Source organism: Mustela putorius, unplaced genomic scaffold (genome assembly GCF_011764305.1).
Source record: "Mustela putorius furo isolate JIRA1106 unplaced genomic scaffold, ASM1176430v1.1 tig00000224_pilon_pilon_pilon, whole genome shotgun sequence".
NCBI lineage: Eukaryota > Metazoa > Chordata > Mammalia > Carnivora > Mustelidae > Mustela > Mustela putorius.
The window spans coordinates 33,968,646-33,994,703 of record NW_025421321.1 but is presented as its reverse complement, the minus strand read 5'-3'; the positions used below and the strand labels follow the sequence as shown (position 1 = coordinate 33,994,703).

The following is a 26,058-nucleotide window of genomic DNA, read 5'->3' as shown; positions in this document are numbered from 1 at the left end:
TCTGCCTACTTGTGATCTCTGTCAAATAAATAAATAAATAAAATTAAATAAAAAAAGAGAAATTTTCAAAAGAGGAAGTTCTGCATAAAATTCTAAATTTCCAGCTTCTCTGAATTAGTGGAAGGCCTTCCTATTGCATAGCCACAAGAGACCAGAGCAGAGATGTTTAAAGGTCTCTATTGTTCCATCTCAGCCTAAGTGGAAGTCTCTGTGAGCTGGTTTTAATCTGGTGAGTTATGTCAGCACCTTTCTACCCCCTGTCTTGCACCACTGCTGTGCATTTGTCTCCTTCATTTCCCCTCCTTGCGGGGCTCTAGTTGGTATGCGAGTGTGAGCCTCTGTTCCTGGCAATGCAGTCTCATGAGAAAATGACCAGCTCAGCTACAACTGTCCAATTTCAGTATTTCCTGTGTAGCCCCACCTCTGCTTCAATGACTCTCCTTGGATATTTATGAAATTTCAAAGCCAGTAGTGAGGAAAGCCAAGAAATGGCACAATGACATCTCGGAATCTTCCCCTACTCCAAATGCCTCAGAAATTGTCAGAACCAGGTACTTCTGAAGTAGAAGGTTAAGATAGGACTCAAAGGAATATTGATTGAAAACCAGATTAAAAGCAGCTCACAGAGACTTCTACTTAGGCAGAGATGGAAGAATAGAGACCAGATTTAGCCTCCTACCGGACACAATTCATAAAAGAGACAAAATAGATAAAACAATCGTTCTCAAGACGCTGGATATTAGGCAACAAAGTGCAGCCATCACTGAGAGAAGGAAATGAAGATGTGCTCCGTGTCTATCCCAACTTACCATCTTGAGATCGTTTCTATTTTCACCCAAGATTGGTAGAACACACATTCTCTTTAATGCAAAATGATCATTTACTAGAAGAGTCCATATTCTGGGCCATAAAACAATTTCAATGAATTTAGAAGGACTTAAGTCAAACAAAGAATGTTCTATGACCAAAATGAAATTAAGATAGAAATCTTTAGGAAAACATACCTTAAAAATCCCAAACCAAATGGTACAATTCTTAACCTACGTGTCAAAGAAGAAATAAAAAGAGACATTAGAAAATACTTTGAACTGAAGGAAAATGAAAACACAATATGTCAGAATTTGTGGAATACAACTGAAGCAGAACTTAGAGGGAAATCTATAGCATCAAATGCCTAAATTAGGGAAAATAAACAGAAGAAAATCTCAAATCAACAACTTCAGTTGCCTTTCAACTTAAGAAACCAGAAAACAAAGAGCAAATGAAACCCAAAGTAAGCAGAAGAAGGGAAGTCATAATATCAAAAGTTTAAAAAAGTAATACTAATTCTATACATTCTTCCAAAAAAAAAAATGGGCACCTGGGTGGCTCAGTGGGTTGAGCCTCTGCCTTCAGCTCAGGTCATGATCTCAGGGTCCTTGGATTGAGCCCCACATTGGGCTCTCTGCTCGGCAGGCAGCCTGCTTCCTCCTCTCTCTCTCTCTCTCCCTGCCTCTCTGCCTACTTGTAATCTCTGTCAAATAAATAAATAAAATCTTTTAAAAAAATAAAATAAAAAACAAAAAAGACCAACAGCCAACATCATGCTTAATGGTGAAAGACTGATTACCTTCCTCCTAACATCAGAACAAGGAAAGGATGTCTGCTTTCATCACTTATGCCCATATTCCGAACATTGAACTGGAGGTTCTAGCCAGTACAATAGGCAGGAAAAAGAAAAAAAAATGGTTTCCAGATTGGAAAGAAAGAAATAAAACCATCTTTATTTACAGATGACACGATTGTCTATGTAGAAAATCCTATGTAATCTACAAGAATAGCTATTAGAATTAATAATAAGTTTGGCAAAGTTTCCGTGCATAAGAGCAATGTAAAAAATCCAATTATGTTACTACATACCAGCAACAATAGTGAGAAATAGAATTTAAAATATAATACAATACCATCTAAAAATGTAAAACTCTTACAGATAAATAAAACAAAAGATGTGCAATGAAAACTACAAAACATCATGGGGAGAAATGAAAGGATACTTAAATAGAGATATACTGTTTTCTTGCATTGGAATATTCAATATTGCTAAGACGTACATTTTCCCTCCATGATCTTTGGATACAACACAATCCCAGTCAAAAATCCAGCAGGCTTTTTACATTATACATTATATTATACATATACACGTATACATTATACCTTTACATTTTATATTGTTAACTTTTATATTAACAATATAAATTTTTTTAGTTGACAAGCTGATTCTATAATTCATTTAGAAATGCAAAAGGCAATATAACAGCCAATTTGACTTTGAAATGTGGAGGATTTATACTACCTAACTTCAAAATTTAGTATATGGTTATAAAAATCAAGACTATGTGGTATTAAATTCAAGATAGACAAGTAGAACAACAAAATAGAAAAGAAGAAAAAAAATACTTGCAAAAGTACAAAGGCAATTTAATGGGGAAATCAAGGTCATTTTTACAAATGGCCCTGGAACAGCTGGATATCCATATACAGAAAACAGAACTTTGACCCACACTTCATACTACATTGAAAAAATTAACTCAAAATGGGTCACAGACCTAAATCTAAATAAAACCTAAAAGTATAAACTTTTAGGAGAAAATCTTTGTGACCGTGGGTTGAACAAAGATTAATTAGGTACAACACCAAAACAAAATCAATAAAAGAAAACGAATTTGATAAACTGGACTTCATCGAAATTAAGAACATCTACTCTTTGAAATACATTGTTAAGAGAATAAAAAAGACAAGCCACAGACTGAGAGTAAATACATGTAAGTCACACATTTGATAAAGGATTTGTATCTCAAATATGAAAAGAAATCTTAAAACTCAATAAGAAAAGAAAGTAATCAGATTTTTTAAGTGGGCAGGGGATTTGAACAGACCATTGACCAAAGAAGATACAGATGGCCAATAAGCACATGCAGAGATGCTCACCATCATTAGCCATCAGAAAATGCAAATTAAACCACAAGAAGATACTGTTATACACTTACTAGAGTGTTTAAAATTTAAATGACTGACCAAATCATGTGTTGGCAAAGATGTTAAATAATTAGAATGTTCTCATTCGTGGCCAGTGGGAATGCAAAACAGTGCAACCACTTTGGAAAACAGTATGACAGTTTCACTCAAAGTCAAACATATACCTACCATGTGGCCCAGCCATTCCACTCTGAGGTGTTAACTGAAGAAAGATGAAAAACTCTGCGGGTGCCTGGTTGCTGCAATCTGTTTAAGCGCCGGGCTTTTGGTTTCAGATCAGGTCCTGATCTCAGGGAAGTGAGATGGAGCTCTGTGGGGGCTCTGTGCTCCGTAAGGAATGTGCTTGAAATTCTCTTTTCTTCTCCCTCTGCCCCTCCCTCTTATGGTTTCATTCTCTCTAAAAGAAATAAAGCTTTAAAAAAAAAAAATGAGAAACTATGTTGACACAACAACTTGTACACGAACATGCATAGCAGCTTTATTTGTAATAACCCCAAATCGGACACAATCCAAATATTCATCAACAAGTGAACAAATAAACAAATTGTGGCATGTCAACACAATGAGACACCATTTAGCAATAAAAAGAAATGAACTACTGATATGCTCAACAACACGGACAAATCTCAAAATAATTATACTGAGTGAAAAAAGCCAGAACCTCTCTCCACAAAAAGAGAGAGAGAGAGAGAGCGCACGCACAAAATGTATGATTCAATTTATACAAAATTTGAATAGAAAATGCAAAGTGATCTATAGTAACACACAGCACATCAGTAGTTTTCTGGGGATGAAGAGGAAAGAGTAGGAGTAGTTAATATGTTCATTATCTTGACTGTCATGATGATATCATGGGTATATACATAATTATAAAATTGTACATTATAAATAAGTGCTATATATATTATGACAATTATATCTGAATAAAACAGTTTGGTCCTTAAGTTCCTAGCAGCTCTATACACCTAGGCAACTGGTTTTCCATAACCCTGCCATTAGACTTAGGTTTCCTCTCTGAAGGAGTTAACAGAGGGTCTGGGGACTGGAGAACAGCAGGCCCAAAAGGCAAGAAGGGAATTATAAAGAGAAACAAACAGCAAAGTCCACATACTGAAGGTTGAGACTTACAGCCCTCTAGCCCCACTTGGCTCCTGGAATCCTGGCAACCAGGCCTTTCTCTTCCAGCCAAAGGACTGGAAAACTCTTCTCTAGGTAATCTTATTGGCCCAAGAAGAAAAACAAACATTCTGACATTCTGACAGTTTTTAGGGAAAATCCCTAAAAAACAATATAGCCAGATAACTCTACAATGAGTCTCATAACAAACCCCACCTGTGAAATCAGACCTTTTGACTGGCTTTTTAACATCCCACTCTTAAACATGAGCAGACAACTAATTGCTGTGGCAATTAAGAATTGTGTGATTCTTTTAATTATGTGCCTACGTAGCTTTTGTAAAAATTGTGGGAAGGGAGGAGTGAAAGAAAATCAGTTAGAGATGAATAAAGCTCTTGAAAAGTTTTTGGCATTTTCTAATGACTTCTCCATAAAAAATAAGATAATTTCTCTATTTTCTTTTTTTTTTTTTTAAGATTTTATTTATTTGACAGAGGTCACAAGTAGGCAGAGAAGCAGGCAGAGAAAAAGAGAGGGGGAAGCAGGCTCCCCACTGAGCAGAGAGCCCAATGTCGGACTTGATCCCAGGACCCCAGGATCATGATCTGAGCCAAAGGCAGAGGCTTTAACCCACTGAGCCACCCAGGTATGCCATCTTCTGATAATACTCCCTACCCCCCTGTTCAAGCAACTTTTCTATCCCTTCATGTTCTCAGATAAAATTCTAATTTTAGTTGTCTGCTCATGTTTAAGAGTGGGATATTAAACCCACTGATCAACCTTAACATAGCCTTAGCATGAGACATGGTGTCTTCCTGTGGTCCAATAGGAAATACACAGTACTGCCTCTAAAATATCCTTGCCAAAAAATAAAAACAGAAAAGAACTTGAATCTAATCAAGTATCTCATCTGGGTTTCTCAAAATTCACATCTTGGTACACATAGTTCTTTCTCATGTGTATACTATGTTTAGCAATATCCCTGACCTCTACCCACCAGATGCTAAGAGCATCACCCAGTTGTGACAACCAAAAAAGTCTCCACATATTGCCAAATGTCCTTGACGTGAACGGGGGTGGGGATCTCCCCCATGTCCAGAACCACTGCTCCACAGATAAGTACCAATTCACAAGAAATGGGATGAAGAAATATGCTAAAAGATACCCCAGGACACAATCAGCCAAATTCAAAATGTGGGAAACTCTAAAGGACAGATGACCCAGCTTTCTCAACAAAATAGAGCATGTGGGGTGTACTGAAAGAGGCACTAATACAGTTTAAAAGCTCCTTTTTAAAAAATCAACAAATGCAACATGTGGACTTGTTTGGCGCCTGATTTAAACCACAAAAATGTATTTTTGAGACAATTAGAGAAATTAAAATGTTAGGTATTATGACACCAAGAAATATTGCTAATTTTGTGAGTGTGATAATAGTACTGTAGTTATATTATTTTTTAAAGCTTTCTGTTGGAGATACTATTAATAGATAAAGGGGTATGAAGTCTGTCTGGTTGCAAAGGGAGTAGATTGGGAATAGATCAAGCAAGAACATCAGAATGGGGCGCCTGGGTGGCTCAGAGGGTTAAGCATCTATCTTTGGCTCAGGTCATGATGCCAGGGTCCTGGGATGAGCCCCAAGTCCAGTCCGGCTCCCTGTTCTGCTTCTCCCTCTCCCTTTGCCTTTCCCTCCTGCTCACTCTGTACTCTCTCTCTTAAATAAATAAAATCTTAAAAAAAAAAAAAAAACCTGTCAGAACAATGACAATTATAGAAATCGAGTAGTGGGGCAGATGGGCATTCATGCATAGCCAGACCCCCTTAAACAGTGGGAAATGTTCCAAGTCCCCAGTGAATGCCTAAAACAGCAGACAGTACTGACCCGTAGTCATACACACCTATTATAAGACTTAATTTATAAAATAGGCACAGTAAGAAATTAACAATAAAATCTAATAAAATAGAATAATTATAATAATATATTATAATAAAAGTTATGTGAGTGTGGTCTCTTTCTTTCTCAAAATATCTCACTATACTATACTCACCCTTCGGCTTCCGATGATGTTGAGATGATAAAGTTACCACGTGATGGGATGGTGGGACCCCACGTGAATGACGTCTGACGCTGGACACGCTGACGTCATGACGTGAGTGACGTATGTATCGTGAACGATGTGCGTGACGTGATGACGTACGAGATGTGAAGTGAAAGACACGCTTGACGTGATGACGCATGAGGTGAATGACACAGGCGCCCGAGGTAGCATTAAGCTACTGCTAAGGACCTTCCGATCAGAAGTCTGATCAGAAGTCTCTGCTTGCCACTGTAGTTGACCCCAGTAACTGAAATTGCTAAAGCAAAGTCATGGTTGGTCGCGGGGACTACTGCACTGGGCTACTTTGTGTATGTTTGGAATTTTCCCTAACAAAAACTTGATTGGAGAAATAAAATCCAAGAAATTAATAAAGTATGGCTTAATGGGAAGCACATGGACTGGGAGTCCTGAGTTTGGGGTTATATTCCCCGCAGCTCTGCTAACCGGTCTGGTCTTTTTTTTTTTTTTAAGATTTTATTTATTTGAGAGAGAGAATGAGAGAGAGAAGAAAAGGGGGAAGGGTCAGACTGCCGGTAGGGAGCCAGATGCGGGCCTTGAATCTAGGACTCCTTGCTAAAGGCAGCCACTTAACCAACTGAGCCACCCAGGCGCCCGCAGTCTGGTCTTTTCTTTTTTTTTTTTTTTTTTAAGATTTTATTTATTCATTTGACAGAGAGAGATCACAATTGGGCAGAAAGGCAGGCAGAGAGAGAAGGGAAGCAGGCTCCCTGCTAAGCAGAGAGCCCAACATGGGGCTCGATCCCAGGACCCTGAGATCATGACCTGAACCTAAAGCAGGGTCTCAACCCACTGAGCCACCCTGGTGTCCCCAGTTTGGTCATTTTAAGCCAGGAAGTCATTTTTCTGGTCTGTAGAATAATGTTGATGAGTTAACCAATTTCCATGAACCCTTCCAAGTGAAACGTCAACAATTCTGTGACATGACTTGAAAAAGTGAGCTGAACAACTGCCCTGAGGACTCAGGAGTTTTCAAAAGTCTGAATTTGTGGTGGAGACAGTAGTGGTTAAGTTGTGACCCAGGATTCCCAGATTCCCTCCCAGGCCCCTTGACTAGCCAGGAAGTATCAAGATGAGCTGTATTGGAACGTTCTGGATTAGAAAGACCCTGTTGAATGAGGCTTGCGTCAAACCCCTCTTTAAGCAGCTGCGGCTGCAGTTTGAGTAACTTGTCAGGGAAGTGTGAATTACAAGTCTGTATTACAAAAGGGTTTATTTTCAGCCTTTCCAAAAAACAGTGAGAAAGAGGGAAGCATGCATAATAAAGCAGCTGGCATCTGAGGCAAAATTTGGCTTTTACTTGTCCTCTCCTTCCCTTTCAAAGTCTTGAACTATAGGTGTATGTCCTGCAAACCTGCGAGAAACTCTCTGTAACTTTGGAAAGAAAGAGCAAACAGGAAGAGGGCAGGTGGAGAGGGCGGAGGAAACTACCACTGCTCCTGGGGTTGCCGAGTTCAAGTGGCAAAGGAAGAACTGAAGTCCTCTTCTCCCCCCCCCCCGACCCCCACTAGGCCCCGCTTCAGCAAAATGATTAGATTCCTGTGGGACTGACTGCCCACTGCCACAAAGGAAACCCTTATTAGAGAGAGCTCCCTGAAATGCCCCTGGAAATAGCATCCCAAAGATCTTTCTGCCCTTGCTTTGCAGAAAGCAGAAAGTTTGCCCTGCTGCCATTTGTAGAGCACCATCCATTGTGAAGGGAAGAGGGAACTCACACCAGTTCCCTCCCCTGCACCCCATCCTGGGTCCCAAATGAAACCTTAGCTTCTCTCCCTCAGCCTATCACAAGGGCCTTTCAACAGTCTTTGGGCTCCAGGGTGGCCTTCCACAAATGCAAACCTGAGCCTCCTCTTTAAGATATTTTCACAAGCCCCCATCGCTGTGGGGGTAAATCCAGGTTATAGGACCTCTATTAGAAGCAAAGAGTACTGGTGGTTTAAAAGCATCCTCAGGAATCTCAGGAGCAGCATGACTTCCCTGGATAAACCTAGAAGGAGCTTCTTTATAATACTCAGAGGCCATTCCTGGGGCAGAACACGGGAATCCATCCAGTTAGGCCTAAACCTCCCCGCCTCTCCAACTCTGCATCTCTCCAGTCTTCCCAGACCTCTTCTGTTACCCAGGGGCAGCACATCCCTCCCCTGCAGAGAATACTATGGAAAGGGCAGCCCCAGAGAGTAGATTCCCCAGCCTGAGGCAGGGAGGAGCTAGAGCAGCCCCAGGAGGGATGGAGGGATATATTCCCAAGGTCTTGTCCACCTGAGTTGTCAGTCAGAACTGCTCAGCACACAGTGCAGAGTCAGAGGCAAACAAGGATCCTGAAGGGTAAAGAGAGCCTCCCATAGCCCGCAGAAGGGGAAACCAGGTCAATTCTGGAGATGAATGATAAGTGCTTGAGGTAGCTTTACCAAAAAAGGTTTAATTAACACAAGCAACACAGGAATAAATTCTCCTGAGAAAATCCTTAAACTATTTCATATTAAGCTACTATATTAAGGTTTAATTAACACAAGCAACACAGGAATAAATTCTCCTGAGAAAATCCTTAAACTATTTCATATTAAGCTACTATATTATCTTGGATGTATTTAGTTGTAACAGAATGCTTGGCTAACAATGGTTTAAGTAGTAAAGACATTTTAATGTCTCAGGTAACAAGATGCTTGAAGTAGAATACCGTCTCCTTGGAACAGCAAGACGACGTCAGGATGCTGGACTGCTGTCGCTATAGTTCTCCTGGCCTTTCTCTCGTGGTCGTAAGATGATTGTCATACTTCCAAGCATCATGTTTTCAAACAATATCACCCAAGGCAAACAGGAAGGGGAGAGGCAGAACTCTTCGTCCACTGCACTCTGTTATTAGGGCCAAGAAATACTTCCTGTAAGTCACCAGCAGACTAAGTCCCATACCTACCTGTAGGCAAATCACAGGCAAACAGGAGTGGTGTAACTACACTTGGCTTAGATCATGATTCAATGCCGGGACCTTCCTTCCCTGAGCAAATGCTGCCCTTTGATACCGAAACAAAATGTGAATTATTAGCATGGAAGAACTGTGAGGTAGGGTGGTGGGAAATGGCAGCTGTGAGGCAACGAACAGTGTCTACCACTACTGACATCCTCTCTGCCCACCCCCCAGTTTGAATAGTTTGATGTCCTCCCACCTCCCCAATGCTAACCACTATTATCATTCCAGACTTTAGGTGCATATACATATGCATACACACAGCACACCATATTAGACAATAGAGCTGGGGTATTTAATAGACTTATGGTATTGTGTGTGTGTGTGTGACACAAACATGCCATCCTCCTTAGGCATCTTTCTTTTTTTTTTTTTTTTAATTTATTTTACTGTTATTTTTTTAGGCATCTTTCTGCAATTTGCCTCAACATTCAACAATATATCTCAGTGATCCATCCATATCAATACTTATTGATCTATGCTATTTTTGCAACTGCTATATAGTGTTCCCTAGTGTGGATGTGTGGCGGTTAATTCGGTACTTCCCTATTGACAGCCTCTTGGTTGTTTTTAGAGTAGCTTCTAAGTGCATCTGTGGATAAATGCACTGGATATTCTCCATTTGCTCCTCCAGGTCCATCTTTCTCTGCTCTGTGTTTAGATTGCTGATCACTATGAAGAGCATGAGAGCCAGCTCTGAAGAGCATGAGAGCCAGCTCTCTGGCATCTGGTTGGGTGAAGCCTCTGTGAGTGGCAGGAAATCAGAGACTCTAAGAGAGAAGCTGGAGAGTTATTCCCCTCATTCCCTTCCTGCCAAGCTGCAGGTTGGCAGAGACTGTTCCTCTACGGAAGCCTCCACTCCTGTCCTGGGGATGTCCTGCAGCGAAAGGTCTGAAGGGGTTCCCGTATCTGCTGTTGTCCCTCTGCTGCTTCAGGCCCAAGGCGGGTAGCATTTCTCCTTGCTGCTGACAATCCCTCACCAGGTGCTGTTTCCCAGATTCTAACTGGTTTAGCTAATTACATTCATTTAAAAGAGCAAGAACCGTGAAGACCCAAACTTTTCCATGCATGGCTCCATGTGTCCGTAATTGGCCTCACTTTTCCTCCCAGCATCGCCCCTTTCCGGCTTCTACTTTCCTCTCCTCTTTATCATTTTGTCTCTATGTAAGCAGCATCCAGATGACCCCCACTCTGATCCACTGGCTCCTGGTTTCTACTCTACATGTTACCTTATTAGCACACTGGGTCTTCAGACTTACTGAGCTGTTCTTGTGTGGGGAACCCACAAGATCTCTAATAGGTTGCTACTTAATGGGAGCCAGAAAACATTCTCCATTCTCATAAAGCAGGATGATATATATGCATGTGGTCCCCAACTATAGGAATGTTCCCCCAGGGTCATGACAAGAGCCCACAGTCCATCTCTCACCTCTCTGAGCTCCTTATACTTCACCTCATGCTTCCTCCTTTTTTTTCTAAGATTTTTTAATTTATATGAGGGGAGGGGAGGGACAGAAGGTGAGAATCTTCCAGCAGACTCCCCACTGAGTGCAGAGCCCAACACAGGGCTCCATCTCATGACCCATGAGATCATTACCTGAGCCAAAACCAAGAGCTAGATGCTTAACCAACTGACACGCCTCGGCAGCCCTTACTCCATCCTTCCTACTAAACTCAACATGAAGTTCTTTGTTTCAGGCCCTGAGGTGACTTTAGAAACCAGTCAACAAATTTCCAGAGCTCCTACCAAAGCAGTTAAGAATATGGGCAGTGAAGTCCAATAAATCAAGGTTCAAATTCTGACTTTACAACCCAACAGCTGAGACAACTCATGCAAGTTATTTAACTGCTCTTGCCTCCATTTCCTCATTGTAAAGTTGAAATTGTAGTATTACTTACCTCTTAAAATTGTTTTAAAGATACATTAGATACATCTAAATATATATCTCAAAGGTATTAGCATAAAGCCTAGTCCAGGGAAATCCCTTCATACATGGTCTAAATGTTATTCACTCAGTACTATATAAGTTGCTGTGGAGGTAAAAGCCATGGTCCTACCCTCAAGGAGTCCACAGTCTACAAAGAAATTTGAGAAAGAACATTCTTGCAACAATGAACAACACAGGTGACCCCTATATTTTTGAGGAGCAAGTTATATGGTGTAAGTTTCAGTACAAAAGTTTTGGGATGGTTCTTCACATATCTAACCTTTCATGTTGCCTGACAGGTTCTTGAGGGTAAGCACCAGGCATTAATGCCCCTTTCATGCCCAGGGCTTGGCACATAGTAGACATTCAAACAGTCTGTCTAAATAATCAAGGAATGCTTGGATCACATGTTAGAACAAGCACCTCATTCTTTACAAAGCACTTTGAAAGTGAAGCATCGTTTCATTCCTGTAACAACCCTGTGAGATAATTAATGTTGTTACCATCTGAATTTTTCAAAATAAGGAAACTATGGCTCAAAAACTTAGCACTTTGTTTAAGTCCCACAGTCAGTTTATAGGAGGGATGGTCTGAGACCCAATGCCTTTGACCATAAATATGGAGCCTCCTCCTACAAGGACCACAGAAATTCATAAGCCAAAAAAAAGTCTAACCTCTGCTGAAAGTCTTTTTCTGCCTCCAATATGCTCTCTTTCTAAACCTTTCTCTGCTCTCTTTGGCTGATGCTGCTGGTTCCAGGTTCTTCCTTTAGCCAAAGGGAATCCAATTTATTTGGATTTCTTTTCAGGGAGGCAGAGACTCTCCTGTTTATCCAATCCCCTATCAGACATATAAATGCATAATATAGTCATTAAACTCTGAAATACATGACACAGTAATAACCACACACAAGCTGTTAAAAAACTCATTACCTCCAGTGGGAGATAGTCACCATGCTTGCTTCTTTCTCCTCACAGGGCCAAGGCAGAATGCTGGCTCTCTGGTTAGGGAAAATGTTTTACTTTTCCCAGGAATCCTTCTTCTTTTTTTTTTTTTTTTTTTAAGATTTTATTTATTTATTTGACAGAGAGAGATTACAAGTAGGCAGAGAGGCAGGCAGAGAGAGAGAGAGGAAGAAGCAGGCTCCTCGCCAAGCAGAGAGCCCGATGCAGCACTCGATCCCAGGACCCCGAGATCACGACCTGAGCCTAAGGCAGCGGCTTAACCCACCGAGCCACCCAGGCGTCCCCCAGGAATCCTTCTAAAAGCAGTTGTATTGTTGATAAATCCTAGCTTATTTGTTTGCTTCTGAATGCATTGGAAGGCAATGTTTAAAAATTTTTTTCATCACAGAAAACACTGCACACCCTTTGGGGGGAAATGTTAAGCAAGATGAAATATGCAGAAGTGCCTGGGTGGCTCAGTTGGTAAAGTGTCTTACTCTGGATTCCAGCTTAGGTTGTGATCACAGGGTCATGAGATAGAGAGCCCCATGTTGGGCTCTAAACTGGCCATGAAGCCTGCTTGAGATTCTCCCTCTCCCTTTCCCTTTGCCTCTCCAGCTGCCCCCTGCCCTTTACCCCAACCCAGGCATATGAGTGTGCATACTCTCTCCAAAAAAAAAAAAAAAATTAAATGTGTAAAGTGAAAATGCTCAAGAAAATGAGAAGATAAGCCACAGAGTGGGAGAAAAATTTTGTGAAAGTCATACCTAATAAAAGACTATTCAAAATATGCAAAGAACTCTTACAATTCAACAATAAGAAAATGAACAACCTGACTTAAAAATGGGAAAAAAAACCTGAATAGACACCTCAGTGGAAAATAAGCATATATCATTAGGGAAATGCAAACCAAAACAGTAATGAGATACCACTACACACCTATTAGAATGGTCAGATCCAAAATGCTAACAGCACCAAATGCTGGCAGTGATCTGGAGCAATGGAAACTCTCATTTGTTGCTGGTAGGAATGCAAAATGCAAAAACTTTGGAAGACAGTTTGGCAGCTCCCTACAAAACTATACTCTTACCATACAACCCAGCAATTGTGCTCCTTGGTATTTACCCAAATGAGTTGAAAACATGTCCACACAAAAACCTGCAGATGGATGTTTATAGCAGCTTTATTCAAAACTTGGAAGCAAACCAAGATGTCCTTGCCAAAACTTGGAAGCAACCAAGATATCCTTCCAATGTGAGTTCATTGACTGTAACAAATGTAGCTCTCTGGTGGGAGATGTTGATAGTAGAGGAGCCTAGAGGGGAGAGGGATTGGGGATATATGGGAAATCTCTGCACCTTCCCTGCAGTTTTCTTGTTAATCTAAAACTGCTCTAAAATTAAAGTCTACTTTTTTCAAAGTAAAAGTTATTTTCCCTCAGCTTCCCATGCTCAAACCCACTCCCTATATGTATTTGTTGTCAAATGTTTATTGTATTTTCTTCTGGTCTTTTTTCTCACACACATAATGTATATGAATTTGTAAAACCTTTTTTTTTAAATATTTTATTTATTTATTTGACAGAGAGAGATCGCAAGTAGTCAGAGAGAGAGAGAGATAGAGAGAGGAGGAAGCAGGGTCCCTGCTGAGCAGAGAGCCCGATGCAGGACTCAATCCCAGGACCCTGAGATCATGAACCGAGCCAAAGGCAGAGGCCCAACCCACTGAGCCGCCCAGGTGCCCCTGTAAAACCTGTTTTAAAGGTCAGCACAAGCTCTGTATATTTGATAACAGTGTCTTATTATAATAGTGGAAATACTTCAAAGTACCTAGTCCAAAATAAAGAATAGTTAAGTAAACTATAACATATTGTTAACTGAGCACTGCGTAATGGAAACTACTTTGCACTGTAAGGGATCTAGAGGAGGAGGAGTGGTAGTGGTAACAGTAGTAGTCGTGGTGGTGGTGGCAGTGGTGGTAACAGAAGTAGTAACAGTAGTTATAGCTGTAGTAGCAGCAGTAGTAAGAATAAAGTAGTAGTAATGGTAGTAGTAGTAGTAGTAGTAGTAAGAGTAAGTAGTGGTGGAGTAAAGTAGCAGTAGCAGCAGCAGCAGTAGTAACAGTGGTCATAAGGTCATTGTAAAGTAGTAGTAGTAGTATTTAAAGTAGTAGTAATAGAAGAATCAGACAGAACTGGATTTAAATTTCTTTCTTGCTATTTAAATAATTACTGAGCACTTGCCAAACCTTGATTTCATCTGCACCACTTAATAACCCCAAAGGGTTATTAAATCAGTCACATTGAAAGGATATATGTAAAGTCTCCGGCAAAGTGTCAAACACCTAATGGGTCCTAGGTGTCCCTTCTATCAGCCACAGTCCCTTCTCAAGCATACGCCCTTTTCTTGGTGACCAGGCCTGGCACCAAGTCAGCAGTAAAATAAATGCTGGCTGAGTTACACTGGAATAAGACATTATAACTCTTTTAAATCAATATTTAGAGACATGATATGAGGTTTGGGATTTCAAGCAGGACAAGATTTAGCAGAGGGAATGTGAGGTTGACACAATGTTGAGTGGTCTTAGGGAGTTGAAGTCAGGGAAGCCTATACTCTCTGGCACATGGTGGAAGGACCGTCACAGGTGATCTCAGCTGATCTCAGTACCAAAGAGGTGATTCCCAAGGGGATGCCAGAAGCTGCAGCAACACTGCCCGTCTGCCCTAGTAATGAGTTTTTCTCTGTGCTGCTGTCATGACTCTGTTGACTCATTGAGAGAGAGAAACCAAAGTGTGCCAAAAAAAAATGCAGAAAAGTAAGTTCTGATGAAGGAGAAAGAAGGAGGAAGCTCATGGCTCAAGCTCTAGAACATTGTAGGAACATTTTTTAGGGACACCTGGGTGGCTCAGTTGGTTAAGCATCTGCCTTCGGCCCAGGTCATGATCTCAGGTTCTGGGATTGAGCCCCACATCCGGCTTCCTGCTCATTGGGGAGCCTGCTTTTCCCCTTCTGTCTCCCTCTTCCTCTCCCCCTGCTTGAGATTGCGTGTGCGCGCTCTCTCTCTCACTCTCTCTCAAATAAATAAAATCTTTAAAAAAAAAAAAAAAAAGGAACATTTTTTAAAACCAAAAACAGGTGTGCCTGGGGGGCTCAGTCAGTTAAAAGTCTGCAAGATTTTGGAAATGACCCAAGTGTCTGACAATGGATGATTGGTTACATCAGCTTCAGCTCAGATCATGATCTCAGGGTCCTGGGTTCAAGTCTTGTGTCAGGCTCCCTGATCAGTGGGGAGGCTTCTTCTCCCTCTGCTTCTCCCCCACTGATGCTTGTGCTTGCTCTCTCTGAAATAAATAAACTATTTAAATAAATATACAATAACATGGAAAACAACTTTAGTTTTATATTATAAATACGTGCCCATTGCTGAGAAGAAAATCATCTACAATCTTACCAGCAAGAGAAAGCTCCTGTTAAACCCTTGGTCTTATTTCCTTATGAATCTTTTCCTATGCTGCATACCTATGTCATATATTTGTCACATGTGTAAAGTATTATCTATGTATATGTGTGTTTTCTAGATATGATATCGTCTTATCATGTCAATAAACCGTCATCCATGACATCAGTTTTAATGGCTGAATAGAATTCCAGTGTCTGGCTAAACCATACTTTATGTAACCAATCATCCATTGTCAGACACTTGGGTCATTTCCAAAATCTTGCTATTAAAAACAGAGCTGCCAGAAACTTCCTTAGAGCCATGCAGTGAACTTCTGATCCTCTTTCACAGAAGGATGAAAGAGAACAATGGGCTATTTGCGAAAGTTGACTTCCACTCCAAACCACCATCCCCTTTTCCCCACCCCTGGTGATACCCAGTCCTCTGGAGTCCAGCTGGAGGAATCCACGGTCAGGACCTCAGATTCCTGAGGATTTGCCCCACTCCCAGAAAGAGTGTCTGAGCGTTTCTGAATGCATACAATTAGATGTGAGGGCTCTGAAACCAGGCCAGCTCTAGCCCAAACTGAGAAGCACATGAAAGAAGTCTTGGCTCACTTTCAACTCCCTCTTCACTGTTTCCTTTCCTAGTACTGTCCAGTCCTCCCAAGAGGCAACTGACCAGCACCCCGAAACCCCTGGGTCCTCTCTCCCCATCTGATCGGCTGTGACATTTCTACAGCCGTGACAGCAGCCAGGATGGAAAGGAACCATATCTTCTAGTAATGTATACTCTTCAAGAAACTCCCTTTAACATCTTGAGCCAGCCAACATGATTTGAATTAAATCTGCAGGGAGGCTCAAATAGGTAAGACATTATCCCTGCCCTCAGGTGGCTTACAGTCTATAGTCTACTTCAGTTTCCTAGGGCTGCCTTATCAAGTGACACAAACCAGGTGGCTTAAAACAACAGAAATATATCGTGTCATAGTTCCAGAGGCTACCAGTCAGAAATCAAGGTGTCAGCAGGGCTCGCAGCCCACCTCTAGGATTCCTGCCTCTGTCTACCGGTGGTCGTCTTCCCTGCATATCTGTGTCTCTGTCCAAATTCCCTTCTTATTTTAGGACACCAGTCATACTGGATTTAGGGCCTACCCTAATTCCATATGACCTCATCTTAACTAATTACATCTGCAAAGACCCTAATTCCAAATATGGTCACATTCTGAGGTCCTGGCTGGACATGAATTTGGGGGGGGCACCCTACTCACCCCACTTATGCTCTGAAAGAGAAAACGGTGAATATAAAAAATTAAAACTGCTGGCATCAAATTACTACTACAGCTTTTTTGGGGGGCAGGGGAAGAATTTTACTTATTTATTTATTTATTTATTTGAGAGAGAGTGAGCAAGAGAGAGAGAGCAGAGCAGGGGTCAGGACCGGGCCAGAGGGAGAGGAAGCAGACTCTCTGCTGCGTGGGGAACCCAAAGTGGGGCTTGATCCCAAGATTCTCGGATCATGACCTGAGCTGAAGGCAGATGCTTAACTGAATGAGCCACCTAGATGCCCCCACTATTACAGCTTTAAAAGGACCACGAGGGCTAAAATATGGGAACATGGGATGGCGAGGGGTACCTCACCCTGTCTTGTACCTCCTAGTCTGGGCTATGCATTTGAGCCAACCTTGCTGTGAGCTCCCAAGGGACCCTCTACAATTGCCTGTGGAATAAGGAATATTTCTTGAATTCTCTCCAGCTCTGCTTTGCAAGCGTGTTTGTTTGGGGTTTTTTTTCCTTGCTGGTTTTTTTTTTTTTTTTCTGATCATAGTTCTGGAGACAATTGTGGCAGAGAGGAGATAGAATGTAATGCAGAACATATAAAGCAAAACTGCAACATCTTTTTCCCCGAATTTGCTGTGCTTTTTGTACATCTGTCCCCTTTTCCTCTGCTATGTCAGGTTTAAAAAGTAGGAGGTGTGTGAAGCAGCACTAGCCTCTTTGAATCCAGGAGCTTGCTCTGTCCTGCCCCTTCTGTATACTGCTAACACCGCAGGGCTGCAGACTCCTAGTGAGACAGTTATCCAGGAGTCTTTCTCGCCAAGACCTTGGGCAGCAGTCTCTGCATTTCCAGAGCCTTCCTTCAGGTGTGCAAGGGCAGGGCACAGGCTAGGATTTGAGAGCCATCCATCACAGCACATCTCTTGTATAGGCAGGAGTTCTCTTCAGAGGCATTTGCCCCACAGCTAAATCCTCGCCTTAGACCAATTTAAGGGTGACTGTGTTTCTCCACCAGCTCATATCACTCATAGCAAGTGTTTTCATGATCTGTACCCCACCGACAGTCCCCACACGTTGTCCAATGGAAACTCTGACCCCGTCCCCAGGCTGTCTTCTGTAGGCACCTTTCATTCTTGGCCTGAGAGTTTTGTGTGGAAGTGCAGGAGAAATCAACCTTTGGAAGCAACCCTCAAGCAAGGAGTACCAGGTGATGGTGAAAAGTGCTCCAAATTTCTTGCCTGTGGGAGGAAGGGGGATAACTGAGTTTTGTTTCCTGCTATCTCCCAGAGGTTCCAGCAGGACTGAGCCCCAGTTGCCCATAGTGGTAACCTGCTCACTAAAGTATTGTGGACTATGTCTTCCTTCCCCACTCCCATCCCTGGGCTTCCTGACATCTCTTCCCAAACAAACTACTTGGACTCAAATCTGTGTCTCCAGGTTGGTTCCTGGGCACTCAAGATACACAGTTGCATTAGCCTGCATTTCTCTGTTGGGTAATGAGCTTCCCCACAGACAGGTACCAAATCTTATTCCCCTCAGCACTCATCATTTGGTCCCTGCCAAATGTTTTATATACATTACTTCAACTCAATAGAGATCATTATTATTAATGATCGCCATTATTATTATTATTATTAATGATCATTATTATTAATGACCTCTATTATTAATAATAGAGATTATTATTCCCATTTTAAAAACTAGGAAAATGAAACTCAGAGAGCTTAAGTCACTTGTCCAGGGCCATGTAGCCTAGAAGGAAGACCTGGGATTTGAACTAAGGTGGCCTCTCTCCTTAGCCTACACCATTAATGACTGCCATTAGCAGTGGTATTCAACAAATGTTTGCAGAAGAAACAAAGATGCTAGCAAGCAAGCTGATAAGAATTGGTACAAAGTGCTAACGAATTGGATGCTAGAGATAGGGCTCAAGATCACCTAATTTCTTGAATGTATTTAAGACCCAGTGGAGATAGATCTTCATGAGTCTTTTTTCTATTGATTTGAGAAGGATTTATTGATTCTTACTGTGCCCAAGATACTGGACAAGATCCTGTACAGGCTACAGAGAAATGTAAAGTAAATTCAAGGAGCTTTTTTGTCCGACATCTTAGTGAGCTGGCAATGAGAGCAGCTGCTCTCTGAGCTTCACTATGCTGCAGGGACAACAAGAAAAAAGATCCTGGAAAGTCGCCCAAGAAAGACAAAGACCCAGTGAACAAATCTGGGGCCAAGGCCAAAAAGAAGAAGTGGTCCAAAGGCAAAGTTCAGGACAAGCTCAATGACCTGGTCTTGTTTGACAAAGTGACATATGCCAAACTCTGTAAGGAAGTTCCCAACTATAAGCTTATAATCCCAGCTGTTGTCTCTTAGACACAAAGATTCGGAGTTCCCTGGCCAGGGGAGCCCTTCAGGAACTCCTTAGTAAAGGATTCACTGAACCAGTCTCAAGGCACAGAGCTCAAGTCATTTACACCAGAAACACCAAGGATGGAGAGGCCCCAGCTGCTGGTGCAGATGCATACACAGGCCCCACCAATGGTACGTTTTGAAAAAAAAACTTCATTAAATCAAAAATAAATAAAGCAAATTCAAGGAGCTTACAATCTACTGGGGGTGAGGTAAGACAGAAGTAGCTGAAAAGATAAATTACAAGACTAGAACTGCCATCAGGCAGAAGTGATGCATAGCCAAGGATGCTGAACAAAAATGGGCTAGGTTTTCAAAGATGAGCTCTCGGGGCTGGAGCAGACAGACAGTTGGGAGGAGGCGGGGCTTCAAGGACAGGTACTAGATGGCTGGAAGCCAGGACAAGGAGGGAGAATAACAGGGCAAAGACATGTGAGCAAAGCCACAAAGCAAGGGGATTCCAGACAATTTGCTTCATCATTCTGCCTTGCCCCCTCCTCCCAGTCAAAGGGAAAAGGTAATGTTTACCAGGAGAAAAACCAAGGTCTAAGAGACAACTGCTGAGGATTACAGATACATGGTCATTTCCAGCTGCTTTTCAAGCTAAGATAGCATAAAAGAATACAAATCACATACTAAAGGGGTCACCCTTCCTTCAGGTCTGAGGGCTGATTGAGCAACTGTGACCGCCATGGCTCCCGCTCTGAAAACTTGGCACCAGAGGACACTGCATAACTGCCAGCTCTCTGTTGTGCTTGGATCACACCGCCTAGAGGCCAGGAGTCACAGATTTGGGGGATTGAAGATCTTTCCCTGAAGGCTTGGCAACTGAGATCTCATTTACAGCTCCTGTTGTGGGAGAGGACTGCTGCTTTGATCACCTTCAACTTCTCCCCAGTGAGGGAGTGGGCAGGCCAGATTGGCACACAGGAGAAACTGAAAGAGCCCAGCCGAACACTCTGCACAATTTGGTAGAGGTCAGGTATGGAGAGCCTTGAAGACTATAGGCTACCATGGGCAGAACTGGCTCAAAAGGACCTCACTCTTGGTGAGGGTCCAGAGTCTATGTCCAGAGCTAAGAGCCCCCACTATTTTTCAATCAACCCCAAACTAACTCTGCAAACACAGCTTCAAGACCTACCATCTAGGTAGGGGACCTACAACCATCACCCGTCCGCCTGCCCCAGGCCTCTTCCAAATAGAAATTCTAGAGCCAGAGTTCTTGCCAGCTCACATGGGGCAACTAGAGTTTCACAGCCATGGCTATAGGAACACAAAGGCTGGATCCAGGTCCTAGGAGTTTCCAGAGAGCTTTGCCGTTTACTCAGCAACAGTCTGACACCCAGCGAACACCAGCAGTTGGCTGAAATGACACTGAGTAGCCAATGGACCCATGTGGGGATCATATCCATGGCTTTGTCCGCACTCTGCCGCAGACCAGGCCAATGCAAGGGTATGGGTGCCCATGGGGCTGCCCTCACTCACTAGGGGCCGAGAGCAGAAGCATAGATGCTTCCCCATTTCCTCTTCCTCCCCTCCCAATGTCCCTGAGATGCATTTCATAAAGCTTCTCGGAAGGTGGCCAGTTCAGTAACACAGCCTTTTATTGGCTCTTCCCCCTTGCCTCTTTCACTCTCAAATAAGATGACTCTCACAGAAGCATTCCTGTCAGGCCCTGCTTTCAGGAGAACACAGGCTCAAGCACTCAGAAACTTTAAAAGATACCATACTCGGCTTCTGAAAATGAGCCCAACAGAAGACAGCAGTGAGGGTTTTCTTGATCTTTGAGTATGCTTATGTTGACTTTGGGACCCAGTCAAGCCTTAACTCTGAGAGAGGTTTTCAGGTACATCCAGCCCAGAGAAGGAAAAAAGGATCTTTACTTCCTACATGAGAGAGGCATGGCAGGTGAATTTTTTTCACTAAGTCCTATTTCATTTTGTCAATTCACTAAAACCCATCTTGTGGGAGAGCCAGTGACTCACCATGTAAAAACGGGAAGAACAGTTTCATTGGAAGTGGGAGAATTCACACACTGCTCACATGCACGCCTTAGGACACAAGGTGAGGTAACGTGGTTTAGCTGCCGTCTAAGTACCCTCGACTTGATAGAGAGGTTTTAACCAAATATAGCAAGGAGGCATCCATTTGAGAACCTATCTCCTTCTCCCAAAGCAGATGATGTTAGTGGAGGAGAATGGGATCAGAGTTCAAATAAACGTGAGAGAAAAGAGCCAACTTCTAAAGAGGAGGGAAGGAAAAACCTCCCTTGCACCTTCTCCTGTTCGCGTGCCAATCTAAGTGAAATTGCTTTCAAAGTGCCACAGAAAACACCTAGTAATGTCCACAACCTCAGAGGGAAAGGCTGAGTTTTATTTATTATGACAAGATTACAGGTCGTAAAAAGAGTAGTGTCTAATTTTTAGCACTGTCACATTTTAAAAATTATGTTTTAAGCTTAAGACTGTTAGGATTATAACATCATTTTTTTCTATATTAAAAAATGTGAAGAGTAGAACAAAAACAATTCTGAGTTTTCTGAAAAGTTGTGACTTGAATATATATATATGTTTTATATATATATATATTTTTATTTTTATTTTTATTTATTTTTTTTTTCCCCTTCATGGCCTCACCCCCAAAGGAGGGCCTGTGAGCGCCTCTGAACGGCCAGCTGCTGAGCACTTTGGAGTCTGGTTAGGAGCATGAGCTGTATAATAAGCCCATTCCTCAATATTTACCCAAGAGAAATGAAGACTTTAGTTCACACAAATACCTGTACACAAAGGTTTATGCATACTTATTCATAATTGCCCCAGACTGGGCACCACCCAAATGCCCTTGGGATTAGCGAATGGGAGTGAACTGTGGTACATCCATACAATGTAATAGGGCTCGTCAGTTAAAAGGAACAAACAATAGATGGATGCAGCAACAGAAGAAGAAATCTCAAATGCATTTTGCTAAGTGAAAGGAGCCAGTCTCAAAAAGCTACATGATTCCATTTATAGGTCATTCTGGGAAAGGCAAATCAGAAAACAGATCCCTGGGTGCCCAGGACTGCTGGTAAATGGAAGGAGGGGATTGACTATAAAGAGGCACAAGGGAATTTTTGAGGATGGAACGGCTATGTATACTCATGGGGTGGTGGTCCTACAGCTGTATGCATTTGTCAGTGCTCATAGAATGGTACACCACTAGAAAGGGCGAATTTTACTGTAGATAAATTACACCTCAATTTAAAAAAATAGATAAGATCCATGGAATCCCCAGCCTGGGAAAGAGCTTCAGCTCTGCTACTTCCTTCTGTGAGAACTTGGAGGAGTTACTTAAGCTTTCTGAGCCTCAGTTACCTCATCTCTACAAGAGGATTTAAGAGTGCCTGTTAAAGTGTTACAATGACTCAACAAGTAAGGCAGCGCCTGACACCCATCCAGCATTAGATCTTATTATAAAGATCTATATCCAGCCAAGAATCATGGTATCAGGCCCCTTCCCAGGTGGTCTTGATAGCTCTCTGCCCTGCACTCCACCACCCTGGACCTCTGCCCAGCCTGGATTCCTGGGGGGAAATTGATGCCATCCCTTGAGAATTCTGGGGAGCCATCTCAGCTGGGTTAGAGTTTGGGTTTGTGACCCTGTCTGGTTTTGAGTCCCAACCAATAAACTGGCATCTCTAGGAGTTTTTAAATCTCTCTCCTGCAGCTACCAACGGTGCCCTTCAGCCAAGCCAGTAAGCTCATAAATGCCACTCCAGCTGAAAGATGTGTGTTCACTCTCCCGTGCTCCTGTAGGGCTGTGATGTACCTATTCTTCATTTCCTGGCTCATAGTAGACAGCCAATAAATAAATCGGATGTACCATCCCAGGGCAACTAGCTTCTGGGCATTTTATTGGACTGTGCTAAACACTGTTGGATTGCAGGTTCTAATTCCTTTCTTTAGGCACGTGCACACGCATCTATATGTGCGTATAATTCTCCTAGCTAACACTTTCTCAAACATATTAATGAAAACCTACTGTCCCACTGAAGTGTTTCAAAGATCCCAAGCAGGACACCTGGGTGGCTCTGTGGGTTAAGCCTCTGCCTTCAGCTCAGGTCATGATCTCGGGGTCCTGGGATCGAGTCCCACATCGGGCTCTCTGCTCAGCAGGGAGCCTGCTTCCTCTCTCTCTGCCTACTTGTGATCTGTCAAATAAATAAATAAATCTTTAAAGATCCCAAGCAGATTTTTCTATAGTTAGGAAGTTTTGTGAAACATTCATTCATTATATTAAGTAACTGGATAAATCCCTAACAGATTTCCATTGATTAGGCAGAAATATGGGCATGAACCATACATGCACTGTGGGGAGGATTTAATGGCTCCTCTGTTCATTAACAGAGGCAATCATGCAACAAGTGTTTACAGAGCCCCTCTCCTATGTTAGGGTCTAAGTTGAGGGTGCTGGGGTTCCTCCTTCCCAGCCTCCACACCTGAGTCTCCACAGTGTCACCACACAGACATCACACCTGTTGGGGCCTTAGCTTTCTCAATGGTAATGGTTAAGGCCGTTTCAGACTCATTCCAGAACCAATAATCTATGACTTTGGAGGTTGTATTGCAATTTCTGGTAGCAGAGACACATTTTGCTGGAACTGATAATGATGCAGCTGACCTGAAAAAGAGGGAGAAGTTAAAGGAATGTCTCAGTGGTCATAGTGAATTTACACTTTTTGTTTCTCTGCTTTGAAACTTCTTATGATGGAATGAAAGATGCACAGGCCCTCAAATGGGGTAGAGAAATGGGGAGCAAGCACACGATGGCTTCAAATGATATTTGTAAAGTTTTATTCCTTAAAATTAAATAAAATTCAACAGGGCTAAATGTTAATTTGGGGTGTTAGGAGTTCATACCTGTGAATTACAATGTACCCTGCATTCTTTCCTGTGTCTAAATATTTCTCAGTAATTAAAACACACACACACACACTTCCTTCCTAAGTAACGAAAACTGTGGTGCGACGCATTTTTTTAATCACAAAAAGTGTGTTCCTGTACTTACCCGAGGAATCAGTCCTTCCTTGGAAATAACGCCCTGCTGCCCACCCATCTCTCAGTCTCCCCTCTGGCTGCTCTCCGGGATCCCGCCTATCGGCGCGAATGAGCAAAGGGACTCACTACTTAAATCATGACTACTAAAAGCCGAGGGACTTCAGTTCCTCTACACCCTTCCTACCGTCCCCAGGTCACCTGCGCCTCTGCACTCCTGCCCTCGTGCGGTGCGACTCCCTGCTGGTGGGGCAGCTCTGAGCTTGCTTTCCACCAAGAGGGCGCGGGGCGGGAGAGAGCCAGGCCCCCTAGCCAGGCCGGGAGCAATAACGACTCCCCATTTCAAAGGAATGGGCGAGTAGAGGGGTGGATCCACCTCGCCTCAAAGGCTAAAAATAATCCAGTTTTGTAGACTTCTGAGTAATGCACAGAGAAGAGGAGGACAGGTTAGGATCTTTGCATCCGTTCTGCAGAACTTATGCTGGTCAGGAAAGAGTTAAGCTGGGACCCCTCCATCCTGGGTTCTCTCCCGAATCAACTTATAACTAGAGTTTACCACTCATCTCTTCCATAATAAAAATGTGATTAGTAGGAGCCAGGTGGGGTTCTGTCCCACTGTTAAGAGGCAAGCCCCAGCAAGCAGAGATGCAAGGCAGCCTCCCTGAGCCTGTCTTTTCAGCACACCTGAGCCTGGGTATTTGGCCTTTCTGGGCAGACACCACTATCTCTGGAAAGACTGTGGGGGGTGATTAAAAGTGCCACCTCTTCCCCTAGATGGTTGTATAACAAAGGAGGTAATAGTGCCTTTAGCCTCCTTAAGAAAATCCAATTTGACATTCCTAGCTGCTTACATTTAGATGCAAGATACCTATCTCCTTTAGCCAAGACGTGATTGCTCTCTTCCCTGGGTTTCCTTTCCTCCGGAACTGCAAATTCTCTCAGTAAGACAAGGACTCCTTACTGCACAGGATGCTGCTTCTCCCCCACTCAGATCTGAGTGTTTGTAACCCTGTCTGAATTCTTTCTGCTGCGGTGACCTCCTTCAGGGACAAAGGTTCGAGTCCCGCAGGAAGCCCCCTTCGCTGGCTGGCACTGCGGAGCGTCAGCCCTAAGCCCTATCGCCTTGACAGAGACTCTTTGCTGGACCAAACTTCAGTCAGCCTCCTGAACCTTGTAGACCCATCTGTCCACTTCCTTGTAAAAACCTGTTTTAATAAAACCGCTGCTAAGTTGGTTTGACCAGAAACGCACCCCATCCCCCAACCCCTGCAATATCTGTTCACCTCCCTCAGATTCTTCATATTCCGCTGCCCCCAAGTGATGTCTGTCTCCCTGGCCTGCCTTCAGCAAGAATTTTAGGACCCGGGGTTAGCCAGATATCCTTTTATCCGCTATGTTTCCTCTTGGTAATTTTCCACCCACTGACCCCACCCCCTCCTTGGCTACAAATTCCCACTTGGCCACACTGGCTTCTGAGTTGAGACCAATTCCCCCTACCGTGCAACCCCACGGCAGTCATCCTGAATAAAGTCTGCCTTACCACTTTTAACAAGCGTCCCTGAGTGTTTTTGCTTTTTCTTTAACAGGCTCCTCCTGGGTCCTTGGGCTGGAGAGAGCCAGGCCCCCATCCTTCTTGGGAGGTGTAAGCAAGGAGTGAGGTTCTGCCCCATTGGATCCACGGAGTAAACCAGCCAGTTCCCTACAAACGAGTTGGTCTTCGGTGCGAGGACTTGTGTGTGGAATGTGGCTCCACTAATTCATCCTGCACCCACTCAGTGGGGGCACATAGCTGTCGCAGAGCCAATTTTTCTTTTCT

The 26,058-nt window shown here is 42.9% G+C and overlaps 1 pseudogene; it reads left to right on the top strand.

Annotated features, from left to right (window-relative positions):
- Nucleotides 1-7,320: 7,320 nt before the first annotated feature.
- Nucleotides 7,321-19,352, top strand: LOC123391383 (annotated as a pseudogene).
- Nucleotides 19,353-26,058: the final 6,706 nt, after the last annotated feature.